Source organism: Schistocerca nitens, chromosome 11, assembly GCF_023898315.1.
Source record: "Schistocerca nitens isolate TAMUIC-IGC-003100 chromosome 11, iqSchNite1.1, whole genome shotgun sequence".
In the NCBI taxonomy this organism is placed as follows: Eukaryota; Metazoa; Arthropoda; class Insecta; order Orthoptera; family Acrididae; genus Schistocerca; species Schistocerca nitens.
Window position 1 is genome coordinate 199409951 of NC_064624.1, and position 13002 is coordinate 199422952.

Below are 13002 nucleotides of genomic sequence, written 5' to 3' on the forward strand. Positions count from 1 at the left end.
AAATTCGTACGTTATGCCGATTAACTTTACCAGAAATGTGAAACGTTGATTCATCTGAAAAAATTAATCGTTCGGCAAAATTGTCCTCTTCCATGTCCTGTAGAATTGCAGTTGAAAATTCGAACCTTTTGTTGTGGTCGTCAGGACGCAATGCTTGCAATAACTGCAGTTTGTACGGCTTCATGTGCAGACGGTTACTCAGAACGCGCCATACCGTTGTTTTAGACATGTTTAGTTCGTGACTTGCCCGTGCCGTGGATTTTCTAGGGCTCCTTTCGTAAGCTGCACGGACACGCTCGACATTTTCATCCGATGTGCGTGGACGACCCGTGCTTTTTCGCTTGCAGATGCAACCATCTTCTACGAATCTGTGATGCCACTCATAAATTTGCTTATGACGAGGCGGCTGTTTGTTGAATTGACGGCGGAATGCACGTTGCACACCAACAATGGACTCTAACTTTGCAAATTGCAGCACACAAAATGATCGTTCCTGTGGTGTCGTCGCCATTTTCCTACAAACAAACGCCAGCGCCACTGCGGATTTGCATGGAACTTCTGCGCGGACCATTGAAAAACTTTGAACCTTTCTCTGACAAGAAACGTTTGAATTGTGTTTCTATCATTTGTAGTTTTTGAGAAATAAATGTTTGAAATCTGCTCTTTCTTTTTGAAACGCCCTGTATATACCGGGTGATCAAAAAGTCACTATAAATTTGGAAACTTAATAAACCACGGAATAATAAAAAAAAAAAAGTTATCGGGCCTTTTCTCTTCGAGGAAATGCGTGATTCTGGTTTTGTAACTGCTACCGTGACGGGTGAGAGGTACGCCGATATGTTACAGAATCGCATCATCCCCAGCCTGGCTGATAAACACCTGCTGGAACGTACGATGTTTATGCAGGAAGGCGCTCCACCCCATATTGCGAGACGCGTGAAAGATCTCTTGCGCGCGTTGTTTGGTGACGATCGTGTGCTCAGCCACCACTTTCGTCACGCTTGGCCTCCCAGGTCCCCAGACCTCAGTCCGTGCGATTATTGGCTTTGGGGTTACCTGGAGTCGCAAGTGTATCGTGATCGACCGACATTTCTAGGGGTGCTGAAAGACAACATCCGACGCCAATGCCTCACCATAACTACGGACATGCTTTACAGTGCTGTTCACAACATTATTCCTCGACTGCAGTTACTATTGAGGAATGATGGTGGACATATTGAGCATTTCCTGTAAAGAACATCATCTTTGCTTTGTCTTACTTTTTTATGCTAATTATTGCTATTCCGATCAGATGAAGCGCCATCTGTCGGACGTTTTTTGAACTTTTGTATTTTTTTGGTTCTAATAAAATCCCATGTCATTCCAAACATGTGTGTCAATTTGTACCTCTCTATCTACATTATTCCGTGATTTATTCAGTTTTCAAATTTATACTGACTTTTTGATCACCCAATATATATATATATATATATATATATATATATATATATATATATATATATATATATATATATATATATACTGGGTCGCAGAGGGCAGAATTTTACAATTGGAATTGCGAATCTCGTCAAGCACTATGACAAATGTCTCAATGTGGTTGGAAATTACGTGGCAAAATAAATTAGATTATGTACTTTCACAGCATTGTAAAACAAATATATATACTGGGTGATATATATATATATACTCCTTACTCCTGGAAATGGAAAAAAGAACACATTGACACCGGTGTGTCAGACCCACCATACTTACTCCGGACACTGCGAGAGGGCTGTACAAGCAATGATCACACGCACGGCACAGCGGACACACCAGGAACCGCGGTGTTGGCCGTCGAATGGCGCTAGCTGCGCAGCATTTGTGCACCGCCGCCGTCAGTGTCAGCCAGTTTGCCGTGGCATACGGAGCTCCATCGCAGTCTTTAACACTGGTAGCATGCCGCGACAGCGTGGACGTGAACCGTATGTGCAGTTGACGGACTTTGAGCGAGGGCGTATAGTGGGCATGCGGGAGGCCGGGTGGACGTACCGCCGAATTGCTCAACACGTGGGGCGTGAGGTCTCCACAGTACATCGATGTTGTCGCCAGTGGTCGGCGGAAGGTGCACGTGCCCGTCGACCTGGGACCGGACCGCAGCGACGCACGGATGCACGCCAAGACCGTAGGATCCTACGCAGTGCCGTAGGGGACCGCACCGCCACTTCCCAGCAAATTAGGGACACTGTTGCTCCTGGGGTATCGGCGAGGACCATTCGCAACCGTCTCCATGAAGCTGGGCTACGGTCCCGCACACCGTTAGGCCGTCTTCCGCTCACGCCCCAACATCGTGCAGCCCGCCTCCAGTGGTGTCGCGACAGGCGTGAATGGAGGGACGAATGGAGACGTGTCGTCTTCAGCGATGAGAGTCGCTTCTGCCTCGGTGCCAATGATGGTCGTATGCGTGTTTGGCGCCGTGCAGGTGAGCGCCACAATCAGGACTGCATACGACCGAGGCACACAGGGCCAACACCCGGCATCATGGTGTGGGGAGCGATCTCCTACACTGGCCGTACACCACTGGTGATCGTCGAGGGGACACTGAATAGTGCACGGTACATCCAAACCGTCATCGAACCCATCGTTCTACCATTCCTAGACCGGCAAGGGAACTTGCTGTTCCAACAGGACAATGCACGTCCGCATGTATCCCGTGCCACCCAACGTGCTCTAGAAGGTGTAAGTCAACTACCCTGGCCAGCAAGATCTCCGGATCTGTCCCCCATTGAGCATGTTTGGGACTGGATGAAGCGTCGTCTCACGCGGTCTGCACGTCCGGCACGAACGCTGGTCCAACTGAGGCGCCAGGTGGAAATGGCATGGCAAGCCGTTCCACAGGACTACATCCAGCATCTCTACGATCGTCTCCATGGGAGAATAGCAGCCTGCATTGCTGCGAAAGGTGGATACACACTGTACTAGTGCCGACATTGTGCATGCTCTGTTGCCTGTGTCTATGTGCCTGTGGTTCTGTCAGTGTGATCATATGATGTATCTGACCCAGGAATGTGTCAATAAAGTTTCCCCTTATTCACTCCTGGAAATTGAAATAAGAACACCGTGAATTCATTGTCCCAGGAAGGGGAAACTTTATTGACACATTCCTGGGGTCAGATACATCATATGATCACACTGACAGAACCACAGGCACATAGACACGGGCAACAGAGCATGCACAATGTCGGCACTGGTACAGTGTATATATATATATATATACTGGGTGATCAAAAAGTCAGTATAAATTTGAAAACTGAATAAATAATGGAATAATGGAATAGCCCGCATCTCGTGGTCGTGCGGTAGCGTTGTCGCTTCCCACGCCCGGGTTCGATTCCCGGCGGGGTCAGGGATTTTCTCTGCCTCGTGATGGCTGGGTGTTGTGTGCTGTCCTTAGGTTAGTTAGGTTTAAGTAGTTCTATGTTCTAGGGGACTGATGACCATAGATGTTAAGTCCCATAGTGCTCAGAGCCATTTCATCCATAATGGAATTATATATATATATATATATATATATATATATATATATATATATATATATATATATATATATATATATATATATATATATATATAGACCAGAATATATCGCGTTACTCCGTTGCTGCTTAAGAGGTAAGACAATTCCGTTTATTTGCTATGTGCACGCGGACCAAAGTTATCAGTTTTGAACAGGTCCAAATGATTCAGTGCCTGAGGGACTGAATGTATTTTGCAGTGGCTGTATTTCTTTATTGCTATTGGGAGTTGCATTGCACAATCGATTCGTAAAGTTTTGCTAACAATAATACGAAGTAAGCACACGACTTGCAGTTACAACACTCAATTCGAGTTCGGTACTCATTCCACAGTTCAGACTTGTTTCAACATAATAGTAAAGTTATTTTAATTGTTTTGAAAAAGAACGTTACAAAGTAGCTTGAAGATAGTTCAATGAACCCTCTGGCAGGCACTTCATTGTGAATTGCCGAGTAATCACGTAGATGGAGATGTAAATATGTTCAAGTCTGTAACAGCGTTAAAGTGATGACTTGCTAGATAGACGCAGTGTCCTTGAATCTGCTGCAAGAAGACAGAATTCCTATTACTGTATTTTTCATTCCCTGCTGGAAAGGTTGGAATAGTTGCTGACATGGAACTCTATCCGCCTCTCGTCGTAACTATAATATATTTGACATTGCTTTTGATAATGAAAGCAAGACTTAAGGAACATCAAGACACTTTCATAGGATTTTTCGACTTAGAAAAAGCTTTCGTCGATATAAAATAGTTCAGCTTGTTCGAAATCCTCACAAAAATAGTTATAGGGAAATAAGTTATAGGGAAAACGGATAATATACAAAGGCTATTCATAAACTAACCTCCGTTGATTTAAAAAAATGGAATGAAGTTACACAATTTCTTTTACAATGCTGTGAAAGTACATAATCTAATTTATTTTTCCACGTAATTCCCAGCCACATTGAGACATTTGTCATAGTGCTTGACGAGATTCGTAATTCGAATCGTAAAATTCTGCCCCCTGCGACCGAAGCCAACCTAAGACCCTGGTTCTGTACAGAAGAGCGGAAAATGAATGCAAAGATTGAAGATGGTGAATTTGCGGTTTTCTCTGCCCGTTTTGTCAAGCACACGAATCAGATCTGCACTCACGGCAGACTACCTTTCTCTGCATCATGGCCAGTGGATACCCATTGTCTTAGACCGCCTTCAGTCATTACGCTTGAATCATAAACTCCACAGAGTTCATCATGAATTTCCCTAGCTTTACAATTCATTTCTACAAACGTGTCTGTACAAATCCAGCGTCTTTGCTTGGCGCCGGTCGCAGGCGGCAGAATTTTGCGGCTGCGGAATTTGAAAGCTCTTCAAACGTTATGACGAAACGTCTCAGTGTAGGTAGAAACTGCATGGAAAAATAAATTACATTGTGTAATTACACGGATCCAGTCTTTCGCTACTACACAGCGAAGCAGCCGTGACGGAAATAATAGAAATATTCAAGTACAGGATTGAAAGTCAGGGAGAAAGTATATCAACCTTAACATCCTCTGATGATATTGCTATCTTCAGTGAAAGTCACGATCAATTACAGGATGTTCTGAATGGAATGAACAGTCTAATGAGTACAGAATATGGACTAAGAGTAAATAAAGACAAAAGTAATGAGAAGTAGCAGAAATGAGATTAGTATTAAGCTTAATATCAAAGTCTTACAACGTTATAACTTCCCCCACTACGTGTTTCTCCATGAAATATGGCCCAAACTTACCTCCCATTCTCTAGAAGGTCTACATATTACCAAAACTATGTACGCACAAACTGTTATCCAAGTTAAACTCGTATGCTAATCTTTGACTAAACAGAACCTAATTTGAACTGAACTGTGACTGGCGTGAATGCAACTTGACTTTATACTAAATGCGCAACTGAAGTAAGACAATTACATGGCCCTAATCAAAATTTCCACTTACCTCGCGTCTTGACATAATTTTTGCAGATTTCTCGAAAGTACTACAGGAAACTGGAAGCAGGCGAGCGGCTAAGCTAGATTTATACTTTTTAAATAAAATTTCCAAACAATATTCAAACTGTTGCGTACCATATGGCGCAGTGTGCTAATGCGCAATGATAAACCTTCTTTAAACAGTGTGATGAGGAGAGTAACTGTTCCTCTGAAATGATATTCCAAGACAACGGTTTCTGAACAAAGTACGTATTCAGAAAGACAGAGCAAAACATTACGTGATCGTGACACATACGGTTGCTCTGAACAGTACTATGTTTAACAAAGCGAACAGGATTTAAAAAGGGTACAATGTTAACAGACAATTTCTACAGAAACCAAACAGTTAATCAGCTAATATGTTAATCCATGACTAAGGGAAGTGGGGTGGCCTTTCTCTCACCTCTAAACATCTCTTTCATAGGCACGGTAGAACGAGCGATATGTTGTTATTGTGGTCTTCAGTCCTGAGACTGGTTTGATGCAGCTCTCCATGCTACTCTATCCTGTGCAAGCTTCTTCATCTCCCAGTACCTACTGCAGCCTACATCCTTCTGAATCTGCTTAGTGTATTCATCTCTTGGTCTCCCTCTACGATTTTTACACCCCACGCTGCACTCCAATGCTAAATTTGTGATCCCTTGATGCCTCAAAACATGTCCTGCCAACCGATACCTTCTTCTAGTCAAGTTGTGCCACAAACTGCTCTTCTCCCCAATTCTATTCAATACCTCCTCATTAGTTATGTGATCTACCCACCTTATCTTCAGCATTCTTCTGTAGCACCACATTTCGAAAGCTTCTATTCTCTTCTTGTCCAAACTATTTATCGTCCATGTTTCACTTCCATACATGGCTACACTCCATACAAATACTTTCATAAACGACTTCCTGACACTTAAATCTATACTCGCTGTTAACAAATTTCTCTTCTTCAGAAACACTTTCCTTGCCATTGCCAGTCTACATTTTATATCCTCTCTACTTCGACCATCATCAGTTATTTTGTTCCCCAAATAGCAAAACTCATTTACTACTTTAAGCCTCTCATTTCCTAATCGAATTCCCTCAGCATCACCCGACGTAATTCGACTACAGTCCATTATCCTCGTTTTGCTTTTGTTGATGTTCATCTTATATCCTCCTTTCAAGACAATGTCCATTCCGTTCAACTGCTGTTCCAAGTCCTTTGCTGTCTCTGACAGAATTACAATGTCATCGACGAACCTCAAAGTTTTTATTTCTTGTCCATGGATTTTAATACCTACTCCGAATTTTTCTTTTCTTTCCTTCACTGCTTGCTCAATATACAGATTGAATAACATCGGGGAGAGGCTGCAACCCTGTCTCACTCCCTTCCCAACCACTGCTTCCCTTTCATGCCCCTAGGCTCTTATAACTGCCATCTGGTTTCTGTACAAATTGTAAATAGCCTTTCGCTCCCTGTATTTTACCCCTGCCACCTTTGGAATTTGAAACAGAGTATTCCAGTTAACGATGTCAAAAGCTTTCTCTAAGTCTACAAATGCTAGAAAAGTAAGTTTGCCTTTCCTTAATCTTTATCCTAAGATAAGGCGTAAGGTGAGTATTGCCTCACGTGTTCCAACATTTCTGCGGAAACCAAACTGATCTTCCCCGAGGTCGGCTTCTACCAGTTTTTCCATTCGTCTGTAAAGAACTCGCATTACTATTTCGCGGCTGTGACTTATTAAACTGATTGTTCGGTAATTTTCACATCTGTCAACACCTACTTTCTTTGGGATTGGAATTATTATATTCTTCTTGAAGTCTGAGGGTATTTTGGCTGTCTCATACATCTTGCTCACCAGATGGTAGAGTTCTGTCATGACTGGCTCTCCCAAGGCTGTCAGTAGTTCTAATGGAATGTTGTCTGCTCCCGGGCCCTTGTTTCGACTCAGGTCTTTCAGTGCAATAATTCTTATGTTTTTATGTCGGATTGGTCATTGTGAGGGAACCTGCACAAATAACATAAACTTCAAAGAATACAGTTTTCACCACATCAAATGAATACTGGTTACATGATATATGAAAGTGTTAATAAAAATTCGTGTCACTCTAAGATGAAACTATACATTGCCGGCCGAAGTGACCGTGCGGTTAAAGGCGCTGCAGTCTGGAACCGCAAGACCGCTACGGTCGCAGGTTCGAATCCTGCCTCGGGCATGGATGTTTGTGATGTCCTTAGGTTAGTTAGGTTTAACTAGTTCTAAGTTCTAGGGGACTAATGACCTCAGCAGTTGAGTCCCATAGTGCTCAGAGCCATTTGAACCATTTTTTTTTGAAACTATACATTCCCTCATCTCTGTACTATATTAATGAGGAATTTCTTAAAGTATATCCTTTTGGAATAAAAATAATAAAATAGCTGTATACAGGCAAAAATAACAAATAGCCGCAGGTTGTCACTGCATAACACTCATATTTGAAAACATTTGTACCGAGTTATTTAATGTTTACCAACTGTCACGCAAGTACGTTTCTGTAACTGCGTAATATTACTTTTCAATTTTTCTTTTATATGAAAACGGCATTCTAAAGATCTCTATACACATTAATTACTGTTTGGTATCACTTCATACACGCAGTATCAAATATTTTATAAGTAATACTGTAAAACGTTGCGCGAGTAGGTATATAGCGGACGATTCTGCTTTTTATGTAGGAGCTCTAGTTTATACGGTAAGGTACCGATGCGAATGGCGCCTCTTTCCCGACACGTCACACCGGCAAGCTCAGCCACAAAACACGCGAGTTTGAGAGTTCATTCATTTTACGTTCACCGCATCTTGGGATTAAACGTATGAAACGACGAGGTAAAAGCAGCAGAATTTTGTGCCTCAAAATATTTGAAAGTGTGATTAATCGCTAATTTGCGCCATGTAATAGTTCCAAATTCGAAGCTTTTCGCAACACTTTCACCATCGGCTTACTAGGAAGCCATTTCGCAATGTCGCCACAGCAGTTTATTAAAACAGACTCGCCAGTATGGTCAAGTGCTGCACTAACAGAAAAAATTGCGATGGCACTTTTCTTTTCCATAACGCAGCGTAAGAAAAAATTACTGCTATTATTATTATTATTATTACGCTACACAGAGTTTGTAACACATTTAGCCCACTAAAACACATGTTTATATTGTGTAAATGTTCAAATGTGTGTGAAATCTTATGGGACTCAACTGCTAAGGTCATCAGTCCCTAAGCTTACACACTACTTAACCTAAATTATCCTAAGGACAAACACACACACCCATGCCCGAGGGAGGACTCGAACCTCCGCCGGGACCAGCCGCACAGTCCATGACTGCAGCGCCTGAGACCGCTCGGCTAATCCCGCGCGGCTAATATTGTGTAGATAATTGTATGCAGAAAATACATAAATGCAAATTTACGGTTAATGGAAGTATGTTCCGTCTTCGAAACTAAATGAAAAGCAGTTATTTTGCCATACATGTTTCGCTTCTTTTATTTATGAACATCTACATTGGCCATTTCCAATGTTTGGTATCCATTGGCGCGGTCCTGCAGTTGTGTTTTACTCGATTCCCATATTCCAGATGGCCGATTCTGGCGTTATTACAACATCTCCCTTGCACTTTTCATTATCATATTTGCAGATTTAAAAGCAGAATTTCACAATTTTTCCCGCAGAAAGTTTTTAACGAATAGCTCGACTAGATTTAAATACGGGAACACAACATCAGTAACGTATTTAATTTATTCTCGTGTACAAATGTAAATATTTAAATTTCAAAAAGAGAATAAATTTTGGAAATATGTCGTGCTAAGTAGGAAAAAATTCGTAACTGGTGTTATGTTTCATTATGTAAATCGTAAATGAAAGAGTTGCATGCTTTTCAGAAACATTTATTACGACGAATGAAATTAAGTTGGCTAGACTAGACAACACTCAGGAATGAGGCGTTGGGCCCGTTTCGACTACTGTCTACAAGGGCGTACATGGATGGATGTCCCTCAGGTGGATGAATCGTCTGAGGTAAACAAACCACAGTCGAAACCGGTTTATAACGACGTCAAGGGACCGGCGATTTAAGGTCGTTATCGTCGATAGCTGCAAAAAAAAAAAAAAAGTGGCGAAAAAAATCGTATCATAAATTTTAGGCTGCCATACAGTCAACACTTCAAAAAATAGCAGGAATACAGTACCCCTACAGTATTTACAATACAGCATCTGGGCGGAGGGCCTGAGAAGGAATTTTTTGGCGTTTATGCCGTACGAGCAATAATAAAATGCCACCAGACTGGAAAACCCTAACTTAATACGTGAAGAAAGAATTAGCAACAATATAAATTGTTGAGTGGGGTGCACTCAGCCTCGTGATGCGAATTGAGGAGCTACTCGACCGAATAGTAGCGGCTCCGGTCAAAGAAAACCATCATAACGACCGGGAGAGCGGTGTGCTGACCACACGCCTCTCCTATCCGCATCCGCATATGAGGATGACACGGCGGTCGGACGGTCCCGATGGGCCACTTGTGGCCTGAAGACGGAGTGCTTTAAATTGTTGAGTAATGCCGAAAGAATGAGATGAAATAATGAGCATGTTCATAAGTTGTCGTAAGTGCTGCGCCAGCTGGTGTGGCCGTGCGGTTCTAGGCCCTTCAGTCTGGAACCGCGTGATCGCTACGGTCGCAGGTTCGAATTCTGCCTCGGGCATGGATGTAAGTGCTGCATCGTACTATGGTCATCAACTACACAACTTTGTTCCAGTTGTTGTATTACAGAAATGATTCAACATTAGCAAAATGTTCCTCTTTAAACTGTTGTACAAATTGCCATGCACTGCACGTGACACCTTGAAAATATCTAACACACATAACCACAAGACATCAATAACAAATACACTACTATTTCACTTCCTTTGAAAAGAAAAACGTATATTGGAATTTAATTTTCTATTTTTCTACAATCAGAGCAAAAACAGTATTGTTTATTTTTGTAACAAGCTGCTTTAACTTTAAAATTCAATACAGTAACTGGGCTACGTAAGGTATTCAGTTACCTGAAGATGGGCGTACGCATTTTGCGTTTGATGACACATTCGTTTTAAACCTGGTTTGAAACCAACAATCTGCAGAAAACAAGAGTTTGAAAATATGCCTCACATTGTTGTTAGTAATCCCCAAATACATAACAAAGAGAAATGAAAATTAACGTTATTACCATTATATTTCTCCAAAAATGTAATTAAAAATGCGTCGTTTAATACGATAAGTCGCAATAAACGATGTCATACTGAGTTTCTTTTTTTTTGGTAGTGTTTACGCAGGATTTATATGCGACCGTTAAGAGTTCGCCGTTATAGCCAGTACTTCGATAAAAGCGATATCGCTATAAGCGGTATCGACTCTAGATGAAGCTGACTGATGGAGGTGATATCAAATACTCATCAATAGTTTCAAAAATTACAATCTTTCGCAGTCAAAATACGAAAAAAAAGATGTGGTTTACATCAACTTCTAAATCGGAATCACACTCATTGTAAATGTGGAAAATGTGGAAGGCGACATCTGAGATGTGACACTTACCGCGAAAAAGTGAAATGGCCTTCCGTTTATTTCTTAAGCTTCAAGAAAAATTCCAAGGCATCGCATGCATGCCTTAAACGTTGAGTGCAAAACTACGGCACTTTGAAACGTCGTCTGTACTTGTGATGTGGTAATATTTAAACTATACAGACAAACCTTACGCCGAGTCATTCTATTTTTGAAGGCAATGTATTTTGGCGGCAAACATTGTTTCTGTGCATCTGTGCGCTTCTTCTCCACGAGAGAGAAAGACTAGGAACATCGCAGAACGTGGAATCTGCGCCGCTAGACAATAGACTGTCGCGTTACGTCAGCGCGACGCTCAGCTGTTTGCGCACGCGGCCACGTAACGGTTTTTGTTGTAACGGTAATTTGCGCTTCGCGCTCGGCAAATGTTCCATTAGCGGTGCATCTCGGGGAATGGCGTCGTTATGTAACCTCGCTGGGTAGAGGGAGGGGTGCGAAAGTCGGAGAAAGGCTGACAATTGAGCATCGCACAGCCAGTATGGGCTGCGTAGCAGTCAAACAATCAAATTACGGCACTTCCGAAGACCACGAATAAATAAATAGTAAATTACTGCCCTGACATTGTGATTACTTCTGTAGAACACACCGACCTGTTTGTAAACCAAAGCTCATTGCGAGTACTTGATTATACTTTATGCCTAATGGGGCTGTCACACGTTCAATACTATTGTCAATATATTGACAATGCGCCAGTATATTGACTGTCTGAGGATGAGTATTGACGTATTGTGTAGCATCCCTGTTTAAGTCTTATATGCCACGGCGATAAAATACGAAACAGTGTCGTGTTGTGAAACTACGGTGAAGTGTGAAATGGAAGCAATACAGTGCGTCCACAACATATAAAATGTACAAAGAATAGCAGATGACAATGCTTGTTGTGGATAAACTCATCAACTTTTCTGGTGTGATAAACATATTAAGCGCCGGCAGAGAGAAAATTGACTGTCTCTTTTGTCTCGCTGCACAAGAAGGAAGTTGCGTAATAGCACATTTGATGCTTACTGCTTGTTAAACGAAAACGTATGTGTTGTGCTCAATTTCAGAATATGATTCAATAGTTAAAATATTAACCTACTTTGTTCTACTCTGAGGAGCTCCTCTCTTTAAATTATTAAGTAAATACGTCAGTTTTTTAACGGCCATAAGATATTGCAAATCATTGCTGGATCGCGCCCATAAACCGCTAATAGCTTTATATTTATATAATAATTTGTGGGCTTCACCTGTCTTCCTGAATTATATTACAGGAACAAAAATCATTAGAGTATTTAGTATTTTAATGTTACCATAAAACACGAGCGCTCAGGATTTTTTTTTTTTGCTTACGTAATAAAATGCTCTGACTTTATCGATTTCGCTTTACGAAATCTGATAACAGTGAACGCTTTATTATAGAATTAACTTGAAGACAAACATAGAACAGATAACTGAAGTCGAGTTTTTTTCGTTCTGGATGCTCAAATAATAATAGTTACTTCTTTACACAAATTTTTCGTTGCGTGAGTGTTTGTATTCGCAATCCCTCTCGATAGTGTACGTTGTACATCGGGCAATCCTAAACAATTTCATACTATTGACGTCATATACGGGAAGCTTTACCACACATACTGGTTCGCAAGATTAATTTTAACAACATTTCAACACATTTCGCTCACGTAATGCCAAATAACAGTGACAAACGCAAGGCAGTTTTCTCGCTTTGTCGCTGTATTCATTTCATTGTCTTCACGCGCCGATCAGCTGCCGTGCGTATATGTAAATCATTACAGGTAATTCCGGTTGCGTAACGACCGACCAGGTAAGATCAATACCATCATTCATTCTTAAAAACAGAAAACAGCCCTGGATCTACGATATTTCCGA